Source organism: Callospermophilus lateralis, chromosome 3, assembly GCF_048772815.1.
Source record: "Callospermophilus lateralis isolate mCalLat2 chromosome 3, mCalLat2.hap1, whole genome shotgun sequence".
In the NCBI taxonomy this organism is placed as follows: domain Eukaryota; kingdom Metazoa; phylum Chordata; class Mammalia; order Rodentia; family Sciuridae; genus Callospermophilus; species Callospermophilus lateralis.
Genome location: NC_135307.1, coordinates 122875561 through 122900689, shown reverse-complemented (window position 1 = coordinate 122900689; position 25129 = coordinate 122875561). Strand labels below are relative to the sequence as shown.

The 25129-nt window shown below is 35.4% G+C and overlaps 1 protein-coding gene across 2 annotated transcripts in view; it reads left to right on the top strand.

Moving 5' to 3' along the window:
- Positions 1 to 25129, top strand: part of Gabrg3 (gamma-aminobutyric acid type A receptor subunit gamma3) — a 586000-nt gene that overhangs the window by 413061 nt on the left and 147810 nt on the right. The gene's annotated exons all lie outside the window — the stretch shown is intronic.

Below are 25129 nucleotides of genomic sequence, written 5' to 3'. Positions count from 1 at the left end.
CACTACAGTAGGAGTTAGAAAGTCATGGTATTCAGTGTTAGGGTATCCAACATTTGGTGGATTTTTTCCCTCGAGGACCCTACAGGTTCGAGGAAAATACAAGAACTATCCCATCTTGTCTTTGGGATGGAGCAGTGGGTATCATCATCGCAAACCCATTAGTAAGGGATGAGTTTACCACTTTTATTTTCCTAATATATGATGTGCATTAATATAAAAGATGTATAAATGAAGATCCATGTGTGAAAATGCCCCCCTTCAATTGCCTAAGCAATGCGGAAGACCCTAACTCATATTATGTTAGGGGTCTATCATTAAAGCAGAGAAGGTTGTTTGGAAGAGACATGTTTTTAGGAGTGACTTAGTACATTCATCTTGAATTGTTGAATTTGGAGCCAATATGTTTAAAACAAAGATGTCTAGAGAGATTTTTCATGTTACAGAACAAGCATTCTTAATACTTGAAATCTGAAATACTCCAAAAGCAGAAACTTTTTGTCTACTAACATGACACCACAAGTTGAACATGTCACACTTGATGTCATACCATGAATCAGTCAAAATGCAGGTGCACTAAAAGTATCATATGAAATTGGTTTTATGCATAAGAAACATAAATGAATTTTGTGTTCAGACTTGCATCTCATCCCCAAAATATTTCATTATGTATATGCAAGTATTCCAAAATTTATAAAAAAGAAAGAAAGAAAAAGAAAATCCTTATTCTGAAACCCTTCTGGTTCTAAACACTTTGGCAAAGGGAGCTGCACCCTGAAGTACATTAGTACCATTTGGCCAGAATATATTAACATTATGAAAATATACTTCAAGTATCCTCAGAGGATTCAAAGGCCAGAAGCCATGAGCATTTCTTGATTTCTTGTGATAACATTGAGTAAGAACTTGGACATCAGACTCTTTCAAGTCCCTGAGCAGTGAGCAAGGTGGGAGTGCTGTTATCCAAGCCAGTTAGAGAAAGCATCTGAGTCTTTTCTCTCATACTTTAGACACCCTATTTCACAATCCCCAGAGACTTATTTGCAGAAACAAAGATGGTTGCTTAGGCCAATAGCAAAGAAAAAGACTCAATTTTGTTTTGACTTTTTATATAAAGGCATCTTTGGTTTTAATTTCTCATATGTTTATCCTTATTGAAAGAAAAGAATGATAAGCATTCCTTTATATTTTATTTTTTCATTATTTTAATTGTACAAATTTGTGAGGTACAGGTAGTAATTTCATGTATGTACTCAGAAAGAAAACCAGACTCTGCCATGAAAATGCAGGTCTGGAATGATTTGTTTCAAATGGGATAAAAATGCAGATTCTCATCTACATATGTGTTTTAGGGCTATAAAAAGATGTATTTATTTCTTTTTATATTAAAGGAGAAAGATATAAAGTTGTGCATAGTTTTATATCTAATGATAAGAGAATATTACATAGTATCAAAGCGATAGGTGGTCTGGATTTTCTTTGTCTGGCAGAACATTATCCACACCTCTAGATTCGGTCATAACAAGAATGATCCAATCAAATTGATGCTATCAGGAAATAAAATCCAATTGTATTACTTGAGTTTAAATGCCAGTAAATTTGGAGAACACTTTATTATTTTGGTTTTGGTTTCTTAGGTTTATCTCTACTAACAAGCAGCAGTGGATATGAAATGGCCTATCCGCAGATCTGTTAATCAATGGACAGTCTTCAAAATAAACATCATGGCTTCTGCAGTGCGACTCAGTTATGAATATGCATGACTTAGAGCCCTCAAGCATTATCTGCTCACTGTGCCTTTTTCGTTTATCTGATTAATACATTTCACATCCAAATTAGACACTTGAGGGGATAAAATTCCCATTTACTCAGAGAAAGATAGCTATATGAATGTAAAATTAAATAATTTTGATGTTTTCTCCCAAAGTTTTGTCTGGAAGTTTCCAGTTTTTCGTGGAAATTGCTATGGTTAGTTATTTTAGGTATTTTTATGTTTTATAAAGGAAATAAATTTCTTTTAATTTTCCTCAGTATAGATGCTGGAATACATTTAGTCTATTGAGCATAGAGCTCCTGTGTAAAGCCTCATATTTTATTTAGAAAAGTACGTGCTGTGAAAAAAAATGCCTGGAAATTAAGGACTTCTAAGAAAATAATGGTTGATATTTTCTGCCATGTCTTTCTACTGTGAATGGAAGTAAGAGCAAACTAAGGACCAACCACCAATATCAACAATAAGATGGCTGATCAAACTATTCTTTTCTGCAGTTGGAGATATGTATGTTTGTCCTTCACATTCTAAAAGCTACCTTTTATTTAGAATGATAAAGATATCCCCAATTTAATTGTTTTATTCATTTAAGTATTTTATCTTTTTCATGAGTATTCCGGAGGAAGTATATAAAATTATCTTACTGATACTACTCATCAAAAACTTGAGTAGTTTCTTCAATTTGAATAGAGTATGTACATAGAACAAGTAATAAAAATGTATGTGTAGATGATATGAGTTTATCCATATAATTCCATTTTTGGACACAGGTCCTCCCAAGGAGCAAAATAGTATTTTATGTTGAGCACTTACCACATGACTGGTGCTGAACATGGAATACATTGTCCACCAGGAACCTACATTTCAGTCACATAACACAAAGTGCATTAAAAACAGCAGATTAATATGTTTGATTGTGTATGCATATTAGAAAACTGCACTTTTAATTTGCTTAAAAGAACTTTCCTGAGTTAGTACAAAGTTCTTTGAGTAAATTACCCCTAGTTGCCATCAGTTCTCCCAACGTGGATGGGGCAGCAAGCCTTGTTGGAAATCAACTCAGATGCCCATCATAGATGCCAGCCACTTGAATTTACACTGTATCATACTTCCCAGAAAGAACCACACTCATTTCTGTTTATTCTTCAGGAATTTTCCTGATTTTATTGTTTGTTTTTTTTAAAGAGAGTGAGAGAGGGGGAGAGAGAGAGAGAGAGAGAGAGAGAATTTTTAATATTTATTTTTTTAGTTCTCGGCGGACACAACATCTTTGTTTGTTTGTGGTGCTGAGGATCGAACCCGGGCCGCATGCACGCCAGGCGAGCGCGCTACCGCTTGAGCCATATCCCCAGCCCGATTTTATTGAATCTAAAATAATCACCGTTAATTCTCTGGTGCAATTACAAATTATACTTCCTTCTAGTGATTTCTTTGCTTTATGGTATGGAGACTTTTGTGTGCTGTCTATCTGGGTATGCACCACTGTATCTATCTTTCCCAGGCTGCAAGTCTGTACATAGAAGACACAGTGAACATTTTTTTTGCTTTAAGTACCATGTTTGATATAATAGGGATACTGAGCCCATCTTCTTCTGTAGCTTAAAATAATTGGTAATTTCCTCCTAAATTCAACAGTAAGAACTTTCCCAAATTCCTGGAAAAAAAAGCCAAATATGTACATCCTTGAGAATATAGTCCAAATACACAGTGTTTATGAAGCACACTAATGGAAAGGAATGCTGACACCAGCTTTCAAATATTAACAGCTCAAAGAATGGGAATATTTTTAAATGAAATGATGATTGATAAAATAAACTGACATCAAGACCTTTGTTCTCAGCAGCCATATCACCAGGAACAACTCTTGCCTAGCCAGTGAGAAAATACTGTTGGGGTTGAGATACTATGAAGCAGCTTTCCCAGGCAGAGAACACCACTAACACAGGATTGTTCTGCATGAATTTCTGGAATCTCTGGGGTTGGAGGATGGCAAAGAGGGGAGTGGCGTTGGGGCCAAGAACCTTATCACCTATGGGAAAATCTAATGTCAAATGTTATATGTTTGTAATGATCTATTGTTATTTTGTCAATTGAAAATATATAATGAGGCCTCACACACAATATGCTCCAAACTACTGTTAAAATAAGACTTGTTTTACTAGAAAATACCACATTGCTTTTGCATGAAATACTATTGATGATGCTTATTTAGCTCTGAGAAATTTTGCATTGTTGTACTGCAAAACAAAACAATACAAAAAAGCTAAAAGTAAAACTAGTAAGCTATTTCATTAGTGTAGTTAATAGGAATCCACACACATGAAGGCATTATTTTCTGCATGTATCATTATCATTCTCAAAAACTAAAGAGGTAAACCTTGATTTGTTGTGATCTAAAGATAAAAAAGACAGGTAGAAGCACTCATAGGTGCTAGGTTTCAGAATATATTACTGAACTCGGATGGGATTTTGCTGTCATGTTCATTAACAATACTTTATGGAGCTTATCAACTGAAGGGTTTCATGTAAAGCAGCTAAGTTTCCTTTGACCAAGCATTCATTTGGACAACTTGGATTCCAAGTTCACTCTCACTGGCACTGGCTCTAATTTTATCAAGTGGAGCATAAAAACAGACAGTGAGGGGTCTCTTGTCAGTATTGATAATTATCCAATACTTTGGATAAAATGAGTCAGGGTCAGAAAATAAGATTTTCTGTGGACTCTTGGAAACAAAAACAGACTCACAACTGACTGGCTCAACCATCTTACAAAACTGTTTGGCACTATTTTCTAAACCTAATAAATATGCTACCACCCTGTAATCTAGCAATCTCATTCTATGTATTCAAGGGCATTGAGAGCACTGCCCACTAAGAATGCTCACTGCAACTTGGATTATAAAAGTCCTTAATGCACATCAACCAGAAGAATGAATAAATGAACTGTAATCCATTCACATAATTAAATCCTGTTCAACAATAAAACAAAGAATGAACTATTTATAAATTCAACAGTATGATAGATCTTACAGATTATGTTGTATCAAAGGCATTAGACACATAAAAATGTGCAGACTGATAATTCTAATTTCATGATATTTAAGGCCAGGATAAAGTTATGTATACTAATAGATAATGTGCACTGCAATATGTCAGGTAGAATATAATTGTATTTCAGAAAAAACTGTGAAAATAGCCAAGTAATTTGGATTTTCCTGCTTATTTCCCATGTCATGACAAATATCTTAAAAATTCTATTATTGCTTAAACAGGAAAATGCTAACCACAAAGCTGACTTTCTCTAATATTTTTTGTTAACTTTGGCTTCAACTTCTTTATATATATATATATATATATATATATATATATATATATATATAAAGAATATATATATATATAATCTCACAATGGCTTACAAATAAATTTCACACATATTCCCATGTAGAAATTATATGAAATTTTCTAAATAGGAAGTCATTTGCTAAGTTTACCTCTTCTCAGGTGCTTATTTTATTTGTGGTCCTCAAAAAATAGCTTGCAAATATCAAAAGCTGAAAGCTGCGATTTTCATCCAACATTAGAGAAAGCTCCCACACCGAGACATTTGTTCTTATACTGTTTTTTAAAGATCTTTAGCCATGTTTCTTAAGCATACCAATATTTACTGAAAAAGAAAAGCACTTTAATTTGTTACCAAATAGTTTTCCAGATATTATGTCAGCTGCTTCATAGATGCAGAAAGAACAAGTTTTCCAAAACAGTATGGGGCTACTTCTGTACCAAATAGGCATAGTCTGGATTCCTAGGGCTCCTGGTTCCCTAATGTTGCCTACTCTGAAAAGGATGATTCTAACCTGCACCCACACGATAGTTCATTTTAGGTGTTTATTGAAATAAAATTATACTCAGCTCAAGATATGTGGAATGACACTGGTACAGCCAGGTATTAACAAGCCCAAAACCATATTAATGAAAAGGGATGAAACATAAATGGGTTTGAGTATCTTTTAACTTAAAAGGTGATAATATAAAATATATACATAAAGGGTGCACATGTCTTAAGAGAAAAAGTTGAGGAATTGTCTCATATATATGCACCATATATCCTCCACTTGAGTCTGCTGAGTCCTTTCCCATCAACATTATCCCATTCTCTACTGTCCCCCAAATTTAAGTAACTAGCATTCTGACTTCTATCTTAATTGATTACTCTTACCTGTTCTTAAAGTCCTTATACATTGTATCTTTTTTTTTAAAGAGAGAGAGAGGGAGGGAGGGAGGGAGGGAGGGAGAGAGAGAGAGAGAGAGAGAGAGAGAGAGAGAGAATGAATATTTTAATATTTATTTTTTAGTTTTTGGCAGACACAACATCTTTGTATGTGGTGCTGAGGATCGAACCCGGGCCGCACGCATGCCAGGCAGCGCACTACCGCTTGAGCCACATCCCCAGCCCCCATTGTATCATTTTTCACAGACTATTTTTAGATACTTTCTATCTCAGTTAGCTCCTGCTGCTATATTAAAAAAAAAAAAAAACATAGACTGGGTGATTTAAACAACTAACATTTATTTCCCATAGTGCTAGGTGGAAGCCCAAGATCAAGGCACCTGCTATTTAGGTTCCTGGAGGTAGGGGCTTGCTTACTGGTTTTCAGTCTTCTTGCTGTGTCTACACATGATGGAGAGAGAGAAAGATCATCTCTCATATCTGTCCTTATAGGGGCATGAATCCTGTCATGAAGCATCCATCATGAAATCCCAAAGAGCCCACCTTCAAGAAGCCATGCAATGAAGCTTAGGACTTCAACATATGAATGGGTGTGGGGGGGCACACTGTCCCTCTCATACCTCAAATGTGTTCATTTTACCCCAACAAACCCCCAAATCTTAGCTTATGCCAGCATCGACTCTCAACTCTGAAATTCAAAGTCTCATCTAAATCAGGGGCAGGGCATGTGGCACAATGGTAGCGTGCTTGCCTAGTGTGCGTGAGGCACTGGGTTTCGTTCTCAGCACTACTTAAATGTGAAATAAAGATACTTTGTCCACCTAAAAACTAAAGAAATAAATATGTTTTTAAAAATAAATATCATCTAAATCAGATATAGGTGGGACCCAAGTTGGGATTCCTCCTGAGACAAAATTTCTTTCCAACCCCAAGCAAATTTTATGCTTCCAAAATACAATTTTTCAGACAAACATAAGATAAACATTCCAATTTCAAAAGGAATTAATGTCATAAGCCAGATTTTACTCTTGAAGACATACCTTTGGACATTGTGAGATGTTTTTTCTCTTGTTTCTTTGAAGATTGATTCTTTGTCATTGTCTTCTGTCAGTTTGAATATGAGCTATTGAGTTTTTATTTTCTGAAATCCAAATTCAGTTGGAAATTTTCAAGCTTCTTAGATTTTTCAGATTAATGTTTTGCATCATATTTGAAGCGTTTTAGGTAATTGTTTCTTCAAGCCATCTTTCCTTTTTCCTCTCTTCCCTTCTTATGGGGTTCCCATTGTGCATAGGTTGGTGCACCTAATGGTGTCTCACTCACTATCTCTGAGACTTTGCTCAATTTTCTTCATTTCTTTCTATTCTCAGACAGGATAATCTCAATTAACCTATATTAAATTTTAGATTTCCTCCATCCTTTATTCTGCTAACTCAGATTTGCTATTGAACCCCCTTTTGTGTATGGTTCATTCAAATATTCTTCAATCCTGGATTGTCTATTTGTTTCTTGCAATATAAATTGTATCTCTTTTTTATTATCCTCCATTTGGTAAGATTTGGAGACTTGTAGATACAAGATAATTCTAATTTAGATGGAAAGGCAAAGGAACTATAATATCTCAAATGATTTTTGGAAAAGATGGCATACAGATGTCAAATATTCATATGAAAATATATACAGGATAAATCACTATAGAATTCTGAATTGAAACTATATTGAGTTACTAATTGGAAGCCATTTTTTAAAATGACAGAATGACTACTTGGGTAGATGTGGAGCAATGAGAACTTTCGACCATTTCTTCTGATAAGCAAAGTGATACAGCCAGTTTAGAAAAGTTTATTTGTTTACATAAAGGTAAATATAGACCAACCATATAACTAGTATTCACACTTCTAGGACATGAAAACACACACACACACACACACACACACACACACACACACACATACACACCATGCATGAAAAGTTAGAGCTTCTGTATTCATAATTGCCAAAATTTAAAAGCAACTGTAATTTCCTGTAAGTGGCTAAATGGTAAACTGATATGTATCCATTTAGTGAGATACTACTCAGGAACTTTTAAAATAAAGCTTCACTATTGTTTCATATACAAGATATTCAAATCTTAAAGTGACAGAAGTCAAATTGCAATGATACCTATTGTATGATTTCATTTATATTTCTCTTGGAAAGGCATATAAGGAAAAGGAACCAGTTGTTGCCAGGGGCTAGAAACTGGGGGTGAGGTATTTTCAGTTGAATGATAGCAAGGGAAGGTTGGGGGTGTGTTTGAATTCTGGTGGTGGGCATAAGATTATGTATTTGTCAAATTCAATAGAATTGTGCACCAAAATGTATATTTTTAATATATATAATTATAATGATTTTATTAGTGCATTATAAATTTTACACAAAAGTGGAATTCATGGTACTGGATCCATACATACAGAGAGCATGATTTGGTTGATTTCATTCCCTGTACATTTCCTTTCCCTCCTCTATTTCCTCTTCCTTTGTCCTTTTCTTCTACTATACTGTTCTCACTTCTGTTTTTGTAAGATGGCTTTTTTAAATTCCTGAGGTTTTTTTTTTTCCCTCCCCAGCTTCCACATATAAGAATGAATATTAGACCCTGAACTTTTCAAGTCTGGCGTATTTCACTTAGCAGGATATTCTCCAGTTCCATTTATTTACCAACAAATTACAAAATTTAAATTTAATTTTCTTTATGGGTGACTAGGATTACACACACACACTGTCACACACACACACACACACACACACACACACACACACATATATATTTCTTTACTATTGATCTGTTGATGGACATCTAGGATATGTTGGTTTTAGGACTTCACTATTATGAATTGCGCTGCTATAAGCATTGGAATGCACATAACACTATAGTACGCTAATTTTTTATCTTTTGGTTAAATACCAAGGACTGGAGTAGCTGGGTTATATGTGGTCCCATTCCTAGTATTTTGAAGAATCTTCATACCAATTTCTTGCAATTTCTACAGTAATTATCTAGTTTGCAGTCTGCCAACAATGCGCAAATACACCTTTTTTCTTACACCCTCACCAGCATTTATTGTTACTTATATTCTTAATGCCAGCCATTCAAACTGAAGTGAAATGAAATCTTAATATAGTTTTGATTTGCATTTCCCTGATGCTAAAGATGTTGAACATGTTTTAATACATATGTTGACTATATGTATTTCTTCTGAGAAATGTCTGTTTAGTTCATTTGCCCACTTAACTGATTGGGTGGTATTATTATTATTATTATTTAGTTTGGTGTTAATTGTTTTTAGTTCTTTATGTTTTCTGTATATTAATACTGTTTCAGAAGAGTAGCTAGCAAAGGTTTTCTCACATTCTATAAGGGTCTGTTTTTACACTCACTTCCTTTGCTATGCTTTGCTGTTGCCATTCCACTTATAGATTCTTGGTTTTATTTCTTCTAAGTTGGAGTGTTGACTCTGTTTTCTTCTAGCAGTTGCATCAGCCCTGACAAATGGAAAGATGAAATTGATACTCTGGCAAATGAATGTGATTTCAGTACAAGTGAAACATACACCTTCACTAAAAGGGATAAAGGAGCAAAGAGCTCACCCCAATAACAGTGTGTTGACATGATTCTCTAAAACTAAAGACACAAACAATTGCAATTTTAATTTTGGCTAGCATGCATTCTTCTACAGTTTCTGCAGTTCCAACCCTGTTACATAAGAAAATGATGACTATGAGGGCTTATAATTCTAGCAATCAGTTATTATATCTAGAACCTGTAATTTCTCCATATTTTCTGGCTCATCAAAGCCAGTATTCTCCACGTGGCTTTTTGGGCAATATTCAGCACCATCACATTCCACCCTACATATTTAAATTTGGTTTAATCTCTCTATTAACACCTCTCCCTTATTCTACTCACTGGAGTCTCTTGAGATACCACATACACTTTTTCTGGCACAGAGAGGACATATTTTTCCTAATTTTTAATGTGCCTTGTTCTCAAATTTTCCTTTGCTTTTGCTTGTCCATCCCTTTCCCATTCTAATTCCTACATTCCCCTCCAACCTCCTAATACAGCTGGTAGTGATTGGCACATAGCTAATATGAATACAGAATTTTTATAACAGGTATTTTCTTTTGGTGTTTGCAATATCACAGTTCTCATCTCATTATCAAATGCATTTCCTTTCCCGAAATTTTACTATGTATTAATACATTATCCATTGCTCCAATGAAATATTAAAGCTATGTATTAATACATTACTATGTATTAATACATTATCCATTGCTCCAATGAAATATTAAAGCTGGATGCAATTATTTAGCTCACAGTTTTGGATGTTCAAGGGCAAGCAAGGGCTTCTGCTTAGTTTCAAGAGAGGACCTCTTGATAGATGGCATCACAACTGTGGGATGCATGCAAAAGGGAGATATTAATGGGTGAGAAAGGAAGCCAGAGAGTGAGTTGGGGTCAGGTTTGCTGCTTCACAATCCTGAGGACTCACAGGGGTTCCACGAGAACCACTTGATCCCTTCTGGGGGCGATGCATACTCCCAAGATCTCCCACTTGGCTCCACCTCTTAAAAGTTCTGCTCCCTCTTGACATCACCATGTTGACAATCAAACTTCTAACACACGAACCCATGGGGGACACACCACATTTAAACCACAGCAATATTTACCATCTATACCATCCATAAATGAAAATCAAACCCTTTTATATCTGCTTTGCTTATAATTACAAAACAAAGCCATCTGAGGAAAGGCCTTGGACTGTCCTTTATGAATAGCATTTTCTTGAAGGCAAGGCCTTACATAGTACCTAATATTTAAGATGAATTATTTTTAAGATGATATGTTTCAAGTTGTATAGATGTCTTCTGTTGTAAATTTTTAGAGATTAGAGTTGAAAGAACAAGTGATATTTTATTGCCCTTCTCAAAACCATACTCATTAAATTGATTCATCTTCTTTCTTATATTGTGTATAACTTTTTAAATTTATAAATATTTATTGTTTATAAATATTTATTCATAATTCCCATCATGAATATATGCATTTGAATGTATTTTCTGTGTATGTGAGTGCAAATTATGGTAAGAGAAACAAAGAAAATATTTATTTTAACTAGTTTATTTTTTTAATTAGGTCTGGAAATAACTTATAAGACTAGTTTTATACAAGTATGGTATAGTGGAAGTGCATAAAATAGGAATCCTGAATTCAAAATGTTTTGTCATCATACACATGCCTGTTATAAGCACAAGGCAAGACACTATACAATTAAATAATTTTTGAATTCAGAAAATGGCTTACTGATTCGTCCTGACTATTTACTGAATTTGACAGAAGACAGAACACAGGACTCTTTGAATTACAAATAAAGTCTGCATAGTCAGAGGTAAATACAAATACAGACCAGACAGGGAAGATACTACAGGTAAAAGCTAAGAAGCAGCATTAGAAAGGCAAGGACAGAGCCTCATTTGCTCACTTTACAGTTAGGTAGGAATTTGTTTGCTCCATGGTGAGGGAAACCTTCCCATCATCACAGCAATAGTTTATAAATTTAGTTCTAACTTTGAACATTTGAAAGGGAGGGTCTTGCTGGGTACAGTGATTCATACTTGTAATCCCAGAAATTTGGGATGCTGAGGCAGAAGGATTGCAAGTTCAAAGCGAGGCTCTGTAATTTAGTAAGGCCTTAAGCAACTTAAAGAGACTCTGTCTTAAAAAAGGGAGGAAGGGGAGGGTCTTTCCTCCCATTTACATATCTATGAGAATATTAGGAGAATAAATTCAAAAGCTAAGTGAATGGCACAGTGTCTGTTTAGCTAAACTTTGTTATTTATTACCCTCAACTGCAGGAAGTTGAGTTAGTAATAGAGGACTTTCTACTGGACACTTGCATTGAGTTCATTCTGAAGCTGTTTGAGAAAACCCTGAAAACAAAATAAGAATGGTTAAGATAAAAATGGAAAAATAAATGGCTGTCAATTCTGTGCAAAGAAACACAGGAAAGAAAGGGCCCTTAGTTCCTGTAGAGATGAACAAGTGCTCTTTCTGCTGGTCTCAAACCTATGCTTAACATGCTTAATAATGGTTTCTAATCTCTATGGTTAATCAATATTCAAGTGCCTTATTTAATTACATAGCAACAGTTTCTTCATAATACCTTCACCTTCCCTAGACATACCTAGTAACCTTTGTTCAAACCATAGTGCATTTTCAATTAATATATCAAAATACACAAGCTGCAGCTCTGACATCTGTAGAAACCCTTAACTTAGGAGTTTTTTTTTTGTTGTTGTTGTTGTTGTTTTCCAAAAGAGACTGACGCCTGTGCTTGACCTCAGGACTCTTGGGGAGGACGGAGAGTATTTTATTTTAGAGTTGACTTAAAGCATCATCTTGTACTTGATATTTGAGGTTGACTCTGAGCATTTGGTCCATTTTCTTAAAATGTCTTCAATTTTCTGCCTCGAGACTATTAAGGTTATTTCCTCTGAGTGATGACAGTACTTCCAGATCTTCACACAAAGACAGAAAAGGTCAGAGTTGAGTCAGAAGTTAAATACCCATTTTACTAAGATGCTCTTTGTACAGAATGACATGACGGAGCTGGGCTGTTTTTTGGTGAAAAGAGAAATGAGAGTTACATATTTATGTATAAGAGTCTATTTTTTGTAAGTAATTAAAACCCATGTTTATTGGATGTACATTTTTATTTTATTTTCATTCTATGTTTTCCAGGCCATATATAAAATTTAAATTTCTTATTATTTTATTATCATCAAAGGGCATTTTGAAGTTAGCTTATATTTCTCACATAATATTTTTCTTCTGTAAAAGAGTTGATATTGAGAACGTTAATGTTGGTTTCTCCTTCTCCTGACAATGGTAATACTAGAAAGTCATCAGTAGTTAGAATATTAAAGAGTCATCAGTAGTGATCATCATATTTAAAAGTATCTTTTCAGGGCTTTTTTTTCTTAATCTATAGTATGGTAATTAATACATTTATTTCATGAGTTTGCAATTTAATATGTTTAACCAGATTCTTCACTTTCTTATTCACTTGGCCATGATTTTTCAAAGCACTTTGCAATTATTTAGGAATTTTTAAATTTAATTTATTTACTTTAAAATACAATTAAAATGTGGCCTTCCTTATACATTGCCAAGATGCTTCTTTTATATCAAGAATTGACCGGTTCTTTTCCCTTTGCTACCTCTCCATTCATGTGTTTATAGTTTTAAATGATATTTAGGAAAAAAACAAGTTTTTTTAGAACTAAATCATGAAGGGAAGATATGCAGAATTTTAAATGATTTATAAGTGTATAATTTCATTATTTTCCATCATTTGATGATAATGTGCCCATTTTGTGCTCTTTCAAAAAAACAACACATGAAGTTTCCAAATTCCCAATGAACTTATTGGACTGAGAAGAAATAGGTTGATTCAAAGAGAACTTCCCTCTCTTGAGGTCATTAGTATCAGTGTCATTGTATGGGGTTGGTTGGTCATTGTGCAGTTAGTGAGAACTATGTCCTGTACTCACTAAACAGAAAGAGATTTGGTCTCATAGATACCTAACCTACGTACAGAATGTCTGGCAGCATAGATAAGATTCAACTTTAGCCTTTCTCTTTGGAGTCTCATCCTTAGGATAAGTACTGTGTCCAAGGGCAAATTAAAGCTCTTCTTTCTTTCTCCATATTTCGATGGTTGTTCACAGAAGACTTATGGTGATTTTATTATTGTGAAAAATGCACAGTCCAAACAACCAGGTCTGCATAACTCCTTACTGCTAAAGAAACTCAAGCACTGTGGTTCTTCAGCATTCACTTTGCCACCTGGGTTAGACCTTTAGAGAACAGGATTGTTGAAGTCACCAGAAGGGTTTAGTTGCCTGAAGGTTACTGACAAATTATTGAATGGGGGGGAAAAGGTTTTAGATGGATAATATGGAGATGTGTCAGTTATTGAAAAGATCCATGTGTAAATCACTGGGCTTTCCTACTCAGGTATGGGGCAGAGACTGGCAGGTAACATCTGCTGTCAGAAAGTGACACTGAAATGAGACTTCACCCATCAGAAAACTTGTTACTGAGTCCTTATCCCCATTAGTAACCCAGTGCTCCTGCTGTCCTTCTGTTCTGACCTGTTTGTTCTCATAGATACATACAAAGTTTTCCCGTGGGGACGTGACCTTACCCTGCTCGTGCCTCCTGTCTCTTTGCTACCTCTTTGTTGGCACAGACTTTTCATCCATCCTCCTAGAATAAATACTCTTGTTAACCTTAGTTCATTTACCTGTTTTTGTTCTTTACTCAGTTACCTACCTTTTCTCCTCAGCTTCTAATAGTGACCAGATGAACATTTCTGAAAGTATATTTTATTACAAAGAGTTACAAAACCCTGTCTTTGTGGAACAGTTTGGAATTTTTAAAGGCTATACTAAAGTTTTACTCTAAGCTGCTATAAAAGTAGTTTATTTATCAAGCTTGAAATATGTGGCCTTTGAATAGATATCAACTTGTTTTCAGATGAACAAAACCAAGAACAAAATTCTTGGATCCACATATTGTAATAAAACACCTGGATCTAATCCTCTTCATAAAATGAAATCTTTTGTAGATACTGCCTTCACTTCTAGAGTCAGAGCATTCTATAAACCTCCAGTGCTATTTCCCAGGACTCGAAACATGACTAACTTCCTTAACTTCACCCAAATGACCTGAGTGCTGTTTGTTTAATCCTGGGTAATGGCTCAATTCACCTTCTATAGATTTGTGCTGGCCTCACTAGCCATTGGCAGATACTTCAGTGAAGCGTGGATACCCCGAACAGAAGGATGATTTGTGTCCCAGGCAGGACCCAAGATTTCATCACACTGTTGGGAATGACCCACAACTTAAAACATCAATTATTTCTGGAATTTGCTTTTTTAGTATTGTCAGTCTGCAGTTGGCTTCAGGTAACTGAAAGCATGGAAAGTGAAACACAAACGAGGGAAGGGTCTACTCTACCTGAGTGCTGTAGCACCTATAATCCCAGCAACTGGGGAGGCTGAGACAGGAGAATCGCAAGTTCAAGGCTAACCTCAGCAACTTGGCAAGACCCTGTCTCAAAAATAAAAATAAATTAAAAATCCTGGGAATGTAGTTACATTGTAAAGCATCTCTGGGCTCAATCCCCAATACCAAAAAAAGGGAAGACACTACTGTATTTGTGCTCATTATCCATCAAATTAGTAACCCAGTGCTCCTGCCGTCCTTCTGTTCTGACCTGTTTGTTCTCATAGATACATACAAAGTTTTCCCGTGGGGACCTGACCTTGCCCTGCTCGTGCCTCCTGTCTCTTTGCTACCTCTTTGTTGGCACAGACTTCAAAAGATAAGAGTAAATTGTTAACTAAAGAAGAATATCATGTCTTTTAACATGAGGTTAACCTTAAAAATAAGTCTGTATTCATTTCATCAAATGAAATTCTAACATATTGGTGTTTGCCTTCACTCAAATGATTGGTCCCTAGCCCAAACACTGACAGGAAAGAATTTTGACACTATAAGGGAACTTTTAAACATAGCTAGCGACTCCATTTTTATTCTGGTCATTTTATTTTAAAAAATCTAGTACAGAAAAGGGCAATCCTTCAAAAAGAACAAAAATATGAAATAGCAGTATTTCAGGCATTCGTTGCTTACTATTGAATTAATAATATTAGAGTTAATTTCTCTTCCCATGTATTTACAGAAACCATCCAATCAGAGGGGAAAAATTATACATGTGATGAGAATTTTAAGACTGGTAATAGCAGACTGTATCATTCAAGTTAACCTGAATGATAAACTTAAAAAGTTCAAAACAGTGCTGAAACATTTTGGTGAGCTAACAAGAGAATAAGGATTTCAGGGACCAACTTCAGAAAAAGGGAAAAAATTAGAAAGATGATCACCTGGGGTTAGTCTTCTTCTATGAGCGAATCTAAAAGACAAAATGGGTCTTAGGTGCACCAAGGGATCATCCTGCAAACATCCTCCATTTGGGGTATGGATCCCAAATACATCTATCCTAGGAGTAAGAATGAATGAGAGTCTAACTCTTCTAAGGAATGAGCCCAGGAAATCATGTAATCCTAAAATCATATTAAGTGGTACAGGACTGTTTGAGCTTCTAATCACTCAGAATCAAATGCAAATCCTCTCTGATGTACTTCTGTCATAGGTCCTGAATTATGTTTACAAGTTTTCATATTCAATGTCTGGGTGAATAGAAAATGAGCAGACATAAAAGGAGATCTATTTTCCATTCACAGACAACAAACAGGAGGAATGCAGGAAATAAAAACAGATGCACAGAAGATTTAGATAAATTACCAGACTTTCAAAGGACTATTTCTACAATGTTCAAATAATTAAAAGATAAAATATATAATTGGAACAGTACACTAGAAAAATAAAAAGAAAGTAAATTCTGAAAGAATAATCCTAACTGTAATTTCAGAGCACTGATAAGAGAATTGCTAAATAAAATAGATCAGAAGAAAAGTTTTAAAATAAAATGTTGAAAAGACAAAAAAATGGAAAATACAGAAACAAAAGTAGAAACCAAGTTATGCAGTATAAATCCATATATATATATATATATATATATACACACACACATATATATGCATATGTATATATTATATATGTATAGAGTTCAATAAACAAGGGAAAATGAAACCAAAGCAGTGTTTGAAGCTCTAATAAGAGCTGAGAAATTTTCAAAATGGATGAAAGACATCAAATCAAAAATTCAAAAACCCCTGTGAACTCTAATCATGTTGAATATGGAAGTGATTAAAAAATACTTAGACTCACCAAGGTAATCAACTGAAAACCAGAGCAAACAGGAAAATCTTGAAAGCACCCAGAGCAAAAACACTCATTTCCATCAAAGGTGCACTCATTATATTGAGAGTTAGCTTCTCAACAGAGAAGATGGAATTCAGAAGACAATGATGTGAACTAAAAATGCTTTTAAATAACTAACATCTAGGCTTTATGCCTCAGAAGTCCTCATACTTTAGAGTTCTTTCAAAAATTTAAGTCTCTCTCTTGTACCTGGGATGGCTGAGGCTGGCCATACCAAACATGCAGGTCACCCAGGGCACAAAACAGGTCCTGCTTGGATCCCAGTTGCTGGAGATGCCCTCTTTGAATTGTCCAAGTCCCTCTGTGGTAGCTGTGACCAGCAGGATCATCAGTGCTTCTTAGCTGGGCTCCCTGATGCTAGGGTGCACAAACTTGGTCCCTAGCTCAGCTTCCTTCCTTGAGGTGCTTTCTGATTTCCCTTCATATATGGTCAACCCAAACGCACCACATATCTTAGAACTTGTGTATATTGTGTCAGCCCAGGGTTTTGTCGTCAAACTTGGACTGGGGAGGGCTGTGTGGTTAATAGATGGTTTTCCTGCTTACTGGTGCATGTGTTTGAACAATAAAAGTGTTGAAACAGTGATGTTCAGTGACTCTTACTCATGTTGAACACAAGAGGAGTTCAGAAATCTGTGTTATCATCAGGCTTGGACTAGATCCCTATGTGTGTTCTGATCACGTGTCAATGTATAATAACCGAGGGTAGTAGGCATTCTTTACTCTGTACACCCACTGCCTCTGGCCCTCAGGGTGACTGATCACCAGCTCTACCATGACAACTCTTTCCTCACACCAGAAGTATTCTTGGAAGTCAAGAGTGTGGTCTGTATCAAAACAGAGCCAGATAACTAATACATATTTGGAGCAAAGAAGAAAGCGTGATATTGGTAGGAAAATAAAATGGAAGAGAGATCACAAAGATGGATTGTTGCTTGCATGGAAACCTAATATGTGAAGTGCTGAAAGAATATTAAGTATATAATAGTAGGACATTACATTTTCCACATTAAACCTAAAATAAGATCCCTGTATATTCAAACTTTAATGTTGATTGTAAGACTTGGGCAGGGAAAATACAGGAACACCCTGGAGCACTTTTTAGAATCAGAAGGTAATAAACTGCTAAAAATGTAAGTGGTAGAAGCACATCAAAGGATTACAAGAGCCAATCAAGAGAGTTTCCAGTGGTCAAACAATTTCAACAACCAAATAAGTAATTGGATTTGAGTTTTATTCCAAATAATAAAATACATACAAGTCTATATTGATACAAGTGATTAAACGCACACACAAAAATAAGGATAAAAATAAAATCTTCCTCATAGAGGGATTCAAAATAATTTATGTAGATAATCTTTGCCAGTAGAAGGAGCTTAATACTACCCCATCCCTGCTTGAATGCAAGCTGGATTTGATGGCTTTCTTTCAAAGAGGAGAGAAGGGGAAGGTAACAGTAAAGTAAGCACAATACAGAAACCCAAAAAGCATTATCTCTTCCAGTTGATCAAAGCTTCGCCAGTGGTAAGTCCTGCTGAGAATATGATAACATGTTGAGACAATTTCCTCATCTCTGAGGGAGTCCTCAAATACTCATGACCCCATTGTAACCAAATTGATGGATATTTAATGAAATCCTTGACTAGTACTCCTCAAAACTCTCAAGGTCATCACAGACAAGAAAAGACAGAGAAACTCACAAATTGGAGGAACAAGGAAGGTATTGTACAATGGGATTTGGAACGGAAAATGGATACTAGGAGAAACTAGATAAGTATACTGATAGCTTTATCAATGAACCATGGTAATATAAGATTAACCAAAAGAGAGAAAAAAAAGGTGACAGGTGACGGGCATAAGGATATTTCCCCTTACTATCTTTGAAACTTTTCTGTAAATCTAAAATTATTCTTAAGTACTTGTTTATTTAAAAGATCATATGCAATCACTGCACACCCATTAGAATGGCCAAAATCCAGAACACTGATTCCACCAAATGCTGCCGAGGTATACTCATTCATTGCTGGTAGGAATACAAAAAAGGACAACCACTTTGGAGGACATATTAGCAGTTTTTTACAGAATTAACATACTTCTACCATACCATCTAGAAATTACACTCTTTAGACTTATCTAAAGGAACTAGAATCTTCTTTCTGTACAAAAAGAAAAAAACCTGAGCACAGAAGTTCATATCAGCTTTATTATTAATTATCAAATCTTGGAGTCAACCAAGATGTCCTTCAGTAGGTGAACTGATGAATAAGCTGGGGTATAACCAGACAATGAAATATTATTCAGCACTAAAAGGATATGAGCTATCAAACTTTGAAAAGACATGGAGAAACTGTAGAAGCATATAACTAATATTACATAGTGCATGAATCCAACTACATGGAATTCCAGAAAAAGCAAAACTATGGAGACATAAAAAGACCATTGACTGCCACGGCTTAGAGAGTGGGAAAGATGAACTTTTAAGTGAGACAAGTCTGTGTATTATGGAGGATGCATAAAGATTGCTTAAGAACTTTTTAACAAGTTATAATTTTGTCCAGTATGAAAAGTGCAACACCATGAGCCAACACCATTTATTGCAAAGACTATGGATTCATAGGATGATGGTCCATGTATACTCAATTGTGACAAGTATACCAATTTAATGGAAAATGTTGGTATTGGGGGAGGTTATGCTTGGGATAGGGACAGGGGCTACCTTGGGTGGTGCAGCCGTATTTTTTTTCCATTGATCAAGCTCTAGAACATTTTAAGTTTTCATAAAACATCTTGAACAATTAGGTATTATACAGCTTTTCAGAACAAAGCTTAAGATATTAAGGCAATTCAAAGAATTTCCACACATTGGAAACTTTTATGGACTAACCTTCCAAAAGACCCTTTCTCTGCAAGGGCAAGGTTCACACTCTTTTTAGATGGATTCGGTCTAGGCCACCAGACCAATTTCCTCTGTGTTTTGTTACCCAAACCACTTGGGGCTTCAGGGGCTCCTCTCTGCCCTGTCTGCAGTTGTCTGTTCTTTCTCTTCCTCTTATGGACCGACCATGCCCCAGTTAGGGAGCCCTTTTTTTAGCACACTCATGCAGAACCAGCTTGTGCCTTTCCCATATAAAATGCTCTCTATACACTTACCTCTTGCCCAATGATAGGTCTGTTCATCCCAGAATCATAGAGCTTTCAAATCAACATATTACAAACTCCATTCGTGATCACTGACCAGCTCCATCCTCCCATTATAAAACTTCTCCCTCTCTTTTGATCAGGTGATTTTCAAACCTGTGGATATTACTTGGAAGTTTCTTGTCTGTTGCAACATTGGGAAAGTGTGAGATAAGTATTTTTTATACAGAAGTTCTAGTCTTAGGGAGATAGCAAAAACATAGAAACTCCTAGGCTATAAATCATTTTGTCTTACAATTTTTGCATAAGGACAATCTAACATAAATCATTTGGCTTTAAATTTCTTTCTACTTAATTTCCAGATGTTGCCAAATGACATTGTTGTCTAAGTATTCATTTAGTCTATGAGAGAAGCATTAAGTAAACAAAAACAGTTTCAGACACTACATTAGGCACCTGAAATTTTTAAAATGCAAGTTTCCTGCTGTCTAAGTCAAATCTAACCATCAGAAAGGTGAACTACTGAGGGGGCTCTGTGCCCCACCCAGAGGGCCTTGTGGATGGAAGTGGAGTCTGTTCCTTATGTTTCCAGCTAGGCTCCACTTGGCCATTGTCTAACATCTTAACTTTGGGCAATGTTTTATATTTTTAAAGACTCTTTGATGGGACACATACCTGATACTTGGATAGAGGAAGGGTAGAATTCTGTTACTTACAGTTCCAAACTAGAGAAGGCTACCAGGTAGGCTCACAGAATAACAGCATGTCCAAAGCTGTAATGGCAAGTGGGTGTTAGGAGGTTTACAGCCCCTCAGTGGATTGGCTTATTTGTGTAATTTCTCAGTCTTGAGAGCACAGGTACATCCCAGGTTGTCTGGTACCTAGCTGGGGCAATTAGGAATGAGGTATAGTAGACCTGGAGTTTTCAGATCGAAATAAGGGAAATGCTCTGAGTGTGAATTTAAGCAGCTATTCAAGAAGGCCACTGGTTGAACTGTAGCTAGAACCTCAAAACTTGAATCAATACAACCTTAAAAAAAATTAAAAGCAAGCCATCCCTTATTCTGATTTTCAACTTTCCTCTTCTGTATTCCTGATGATGCTTACAATCTCCACAGTTCTATCATTTTCCCCCAACTTTTAAAATGGTGTCCTTTGACTTAGCTGCCTTGAGTGACAAGCACATGATCATTTAGGAGTTATTATTATGGTTTTGAGAGCCTTTACCGATTGCCTTCCCATAAGCCCTCTCCAATGGGTGAGTGCCATTTTATCTTCTCCTTCAGTTCTGAAACAGTGACTCTCCCGGGTGGCAGCAATGGCCCCAGCTGATGACATGATCTTTGCTGAGCACTGATGTTCCATGTTCTGTTGACTCAGCATGTGTATTCCAAGTCTCTGGTCAGTTTGCTTTCTGCTAATTTCCATTATAAATGTGCACATACCACCAAGATTCTCATACAGCTTTCACCCAGCTTCTGTAAATAGTGAGCAAAGATGAGGGAGAGTGAAATTTACTGTTGGCTTCTATCTCTCTGGGCCACATTGTTTAATTTGGCTATTTCTGGATACAGCACTACTCAGAGTCAAGTTATTCCTTAAAATGCAGAATCATCTTCAGTAGTAAATGAATAATATGGAGTTGAGCGTACCCAGGGCCCACAGGGAGATGAAGTCAACAACTCTGTGAAGACTTGAAGACATCCTAAATCCCCTCTTTTTCCCAAACCTCCCCTATTAACTTCTATCTGAATTGACTGCATTTCTTAAACAGTAGCAAGGGAAGTATATTTAGTTTTATGGATAATTAGTTAAGTGGAGAATTCTGCTTCAATCAAGCCCTTAAAAAAAATAAAAGACAACGACATATGTTTTGCTAGATAAAGAGGAAGAATTGCTTAGTTTCTCGTCTGTTCTCATGTTATCAGCATGAAGTCTCTTTCTTTGGGCAGGGTGAATATTTTCAGTCTTTTCTGACAGATCTGGGGCTCAGAGAATCTAGTATAACCAGACTAGAGAGTGTAAGAAAAAAAAGAATTTGAAGGCCCATCCCTCATCAATGCTCCACACTCAATGTACAAAATTAATATACCAAATTGTCATTTATCATATTAGAGACTACAAAACCCAGAATCCTGGATGCATGAGGGGTGGGATATGCCATGGTTGAGGGTAGACAGGGTGGATAATGGGCAACAATTTGCTAATAAGACAGGAGAAAACACAGGTCCTCAAAAACGTGGGGCAATGGGGATGCACCATGGCCCATGGAGTGGACATGAGGACAGCATGTCTCTGATAGGTAGAAGGAAGTAGTAACAACAATCAGATTTGGACATTGTTCCCATCCCATTTTCAGAAATTTATATTTTGAAGAAATTCAGGTTCTTTACAACCTTGCCAGTATTTGGAATTATCACTAGTTTTTACATTGGTTTGTAGTAATAGGTCATCATATATTTACTTTGCCATGACAGAAAATTATTTCAAACATCTTACCATATGTTTATTTGCCATACATACTTTCTCTTTGGTGAAATGTCTCTTTGTGTCTTTTGCCCAAACTCTAATTGGATTGTTTGGATTTTTTGTTTTGGTTTGGTTTTGGTGCTAAACCTAGGATAGAAGTGGATTTTTTTTACTAACAAGTTTTACATGATCTTTATACATTCTAGGCATAAGGGTTTTATCAGTCATGTGGATTTCAAATATTTTATCTAAGTCTGTAGCCTATATTTCATCCTATAGATAGGGTTTCTGATAGAGCAAGGTTTTCATTTTGATAAATTCAATTTATCTTTTTTTCTTTTGTGGATCTTGCTTTGGTATGACATCCTAAAACTTGCCATGTAGACTTTGGACTGAAAGCTCTCCTTTGTTTTCTTCTATAAAGAAAAAAGATTAATATTTAAATTTATTTAGAGTTAAGTTCTGCATATGATATGAAAATTAGATCAAAGTTTTTTACTTCCCATAAAAGTCTAATTGCTCCAAATTGCTCCAGTGCCATGTGTCAAAAGGTCATATTTCTTCTGTTGATTTGATTTTTACCCTTTGTAAAAAGAAAATCACTTGGATGTATTTTAGGGTCTTTATTCCACTTCATCAATCTATGTCTACCTTCCAATAGTCTTGGTTATAGTAGCTACATAGTAAAACTTGACTTGGGTAGAGTGCTTCCCTCAACTTTAATTCCTCTACTTTGAAATTACCGCGGTTATTCAAGTTCCTCTAGCTTTCTGTATAGTTTTAAGAATAAGCCTGTCCAAATGTCCAACACAATCTTGTTGGGATTTTGGAAGGCACTGGGGATAAGTGACATCTTCCTTGCACTGAGTCTTCCAGACAAAGGACATATGTCTTTCCATTATTTCAATCTTTTATTTTTATCACATTGTTTAAATATTCTTTTATTTCAACAGTGTTTTGTAACTTTTAGCACAGAAATTACACACAATCTGCTAGGCTTATACCTAGCTAAATAACTTTTTTGGAGTGATTGCAAATGCTATTTTGTTTTTAACTTTTGTTGCCCATATGTTCATCACCAGTATTTAAAAATAATTACTTTTTATATGTTGATCTTATAACCTATGGCATTGTCCAACTCACTCATACCTCTAAAAGTTGTTTTTCTAATATAGATTCATTGGGATTTTGTATATAAATGATTAGGGAGACTTTTCCATCTGTATGACTTAGATTTTATTTTTGTGCCTCAATTTGGGGAGAAAGCATTTATTCTTCTACCATAATGTGTTATGTTAGATGAAAGATTTTATAAATGGTATTTATTAACATCAGGGTGTTTTCCTCTATGCCTAATTTTCTGATTTTTTGGTCACAAATGGGTGTCAAATTTGTCTAATGTGTTTTCTGCATCAATTGAAATTATGTGATGTTTCTCCATCAACCTGTTGATATGGTGAATAACTGATTGATAATTTGATTGAATTTTACATGTTGAATTATTGCTAGGATAAACTTAGCATTTTTTTAATTCAATCTTTTGGATTCAATTTGCTATTTTTAAAAATTATTTTGCATTTGTGTTCATGAAAAATATTGGTATTTTTAACTTTCTTACTGTGTTTGTCTGATTTGATATTTAAGTAGTATTGGCCACATAAAATATTCTCAGAACAGTTCCATTTTTATGGGGTTTTTTTGAATGATATTATTAGAATATCATTCTAATATCTGGTAGAATTTCTATTAAATTCATCATGGCATGGGGTTTTCTTTCTCAGATGCTATTGCAATTGTAGGTTTAATTTTGGCAACAAAGTACTATTCAGATTTCTTACTATTTTTCAAAAGTCTTTTCTCATCTTAATTATAATTATTAATACTTGTTAATTATACAGATTAATGGGTTTCACTGTGACATTTCCAAATATGCATTTATCATGCCTTGATCACGTCCACCTTCTCTCCTGCTTCTCTTGTCCTCTCCTTGGTCCCCTTGGTCCCGTTCCCCTTCCTTCCTTAATAGTCTCACTACTATTTTCAGGTCTTCTTTTTTTAGCTTCTACATATGAGAAAAAAAAATGTGCTTTCTTCCCATGTCTGACTTCTTTTAACATGATAGTCTCCAGTTCCATCTATTTCCCTGCAAGTGCCAAAACTTCATTCTTCTTTATGTCTAAATGCTACTCCACTGTAGCCAGATATATTTACTTCAACCACCATCTGTTGACAGGGCCTATGCTGATTCCATATCTTGGCTATTGTGAATATTGCCTCAGTGAACATGGGTGTACAGGTATTCCCTTTATAATGTTGACTTAATTTCCTTCAGATATATACCCAGGAATGGTATTCTATTTCTAGTTTTTTTGAGGAACTGTTTTCTATGGTGACTTTTAACAGTGTCTTTTTGTGAATTCTAGCCTTTACTAATTCTTTTTTTTTTCTCTTCTTTTCTTTTGTGGGGAGGAGGTGGTACTGAGGATTGAACTCAGGGGTACTCTACCACTGAGCTATGTCCCCAACCCTTTTTATTTTCTATTTTGAGATAGGGTCTCAATAAGTGGCA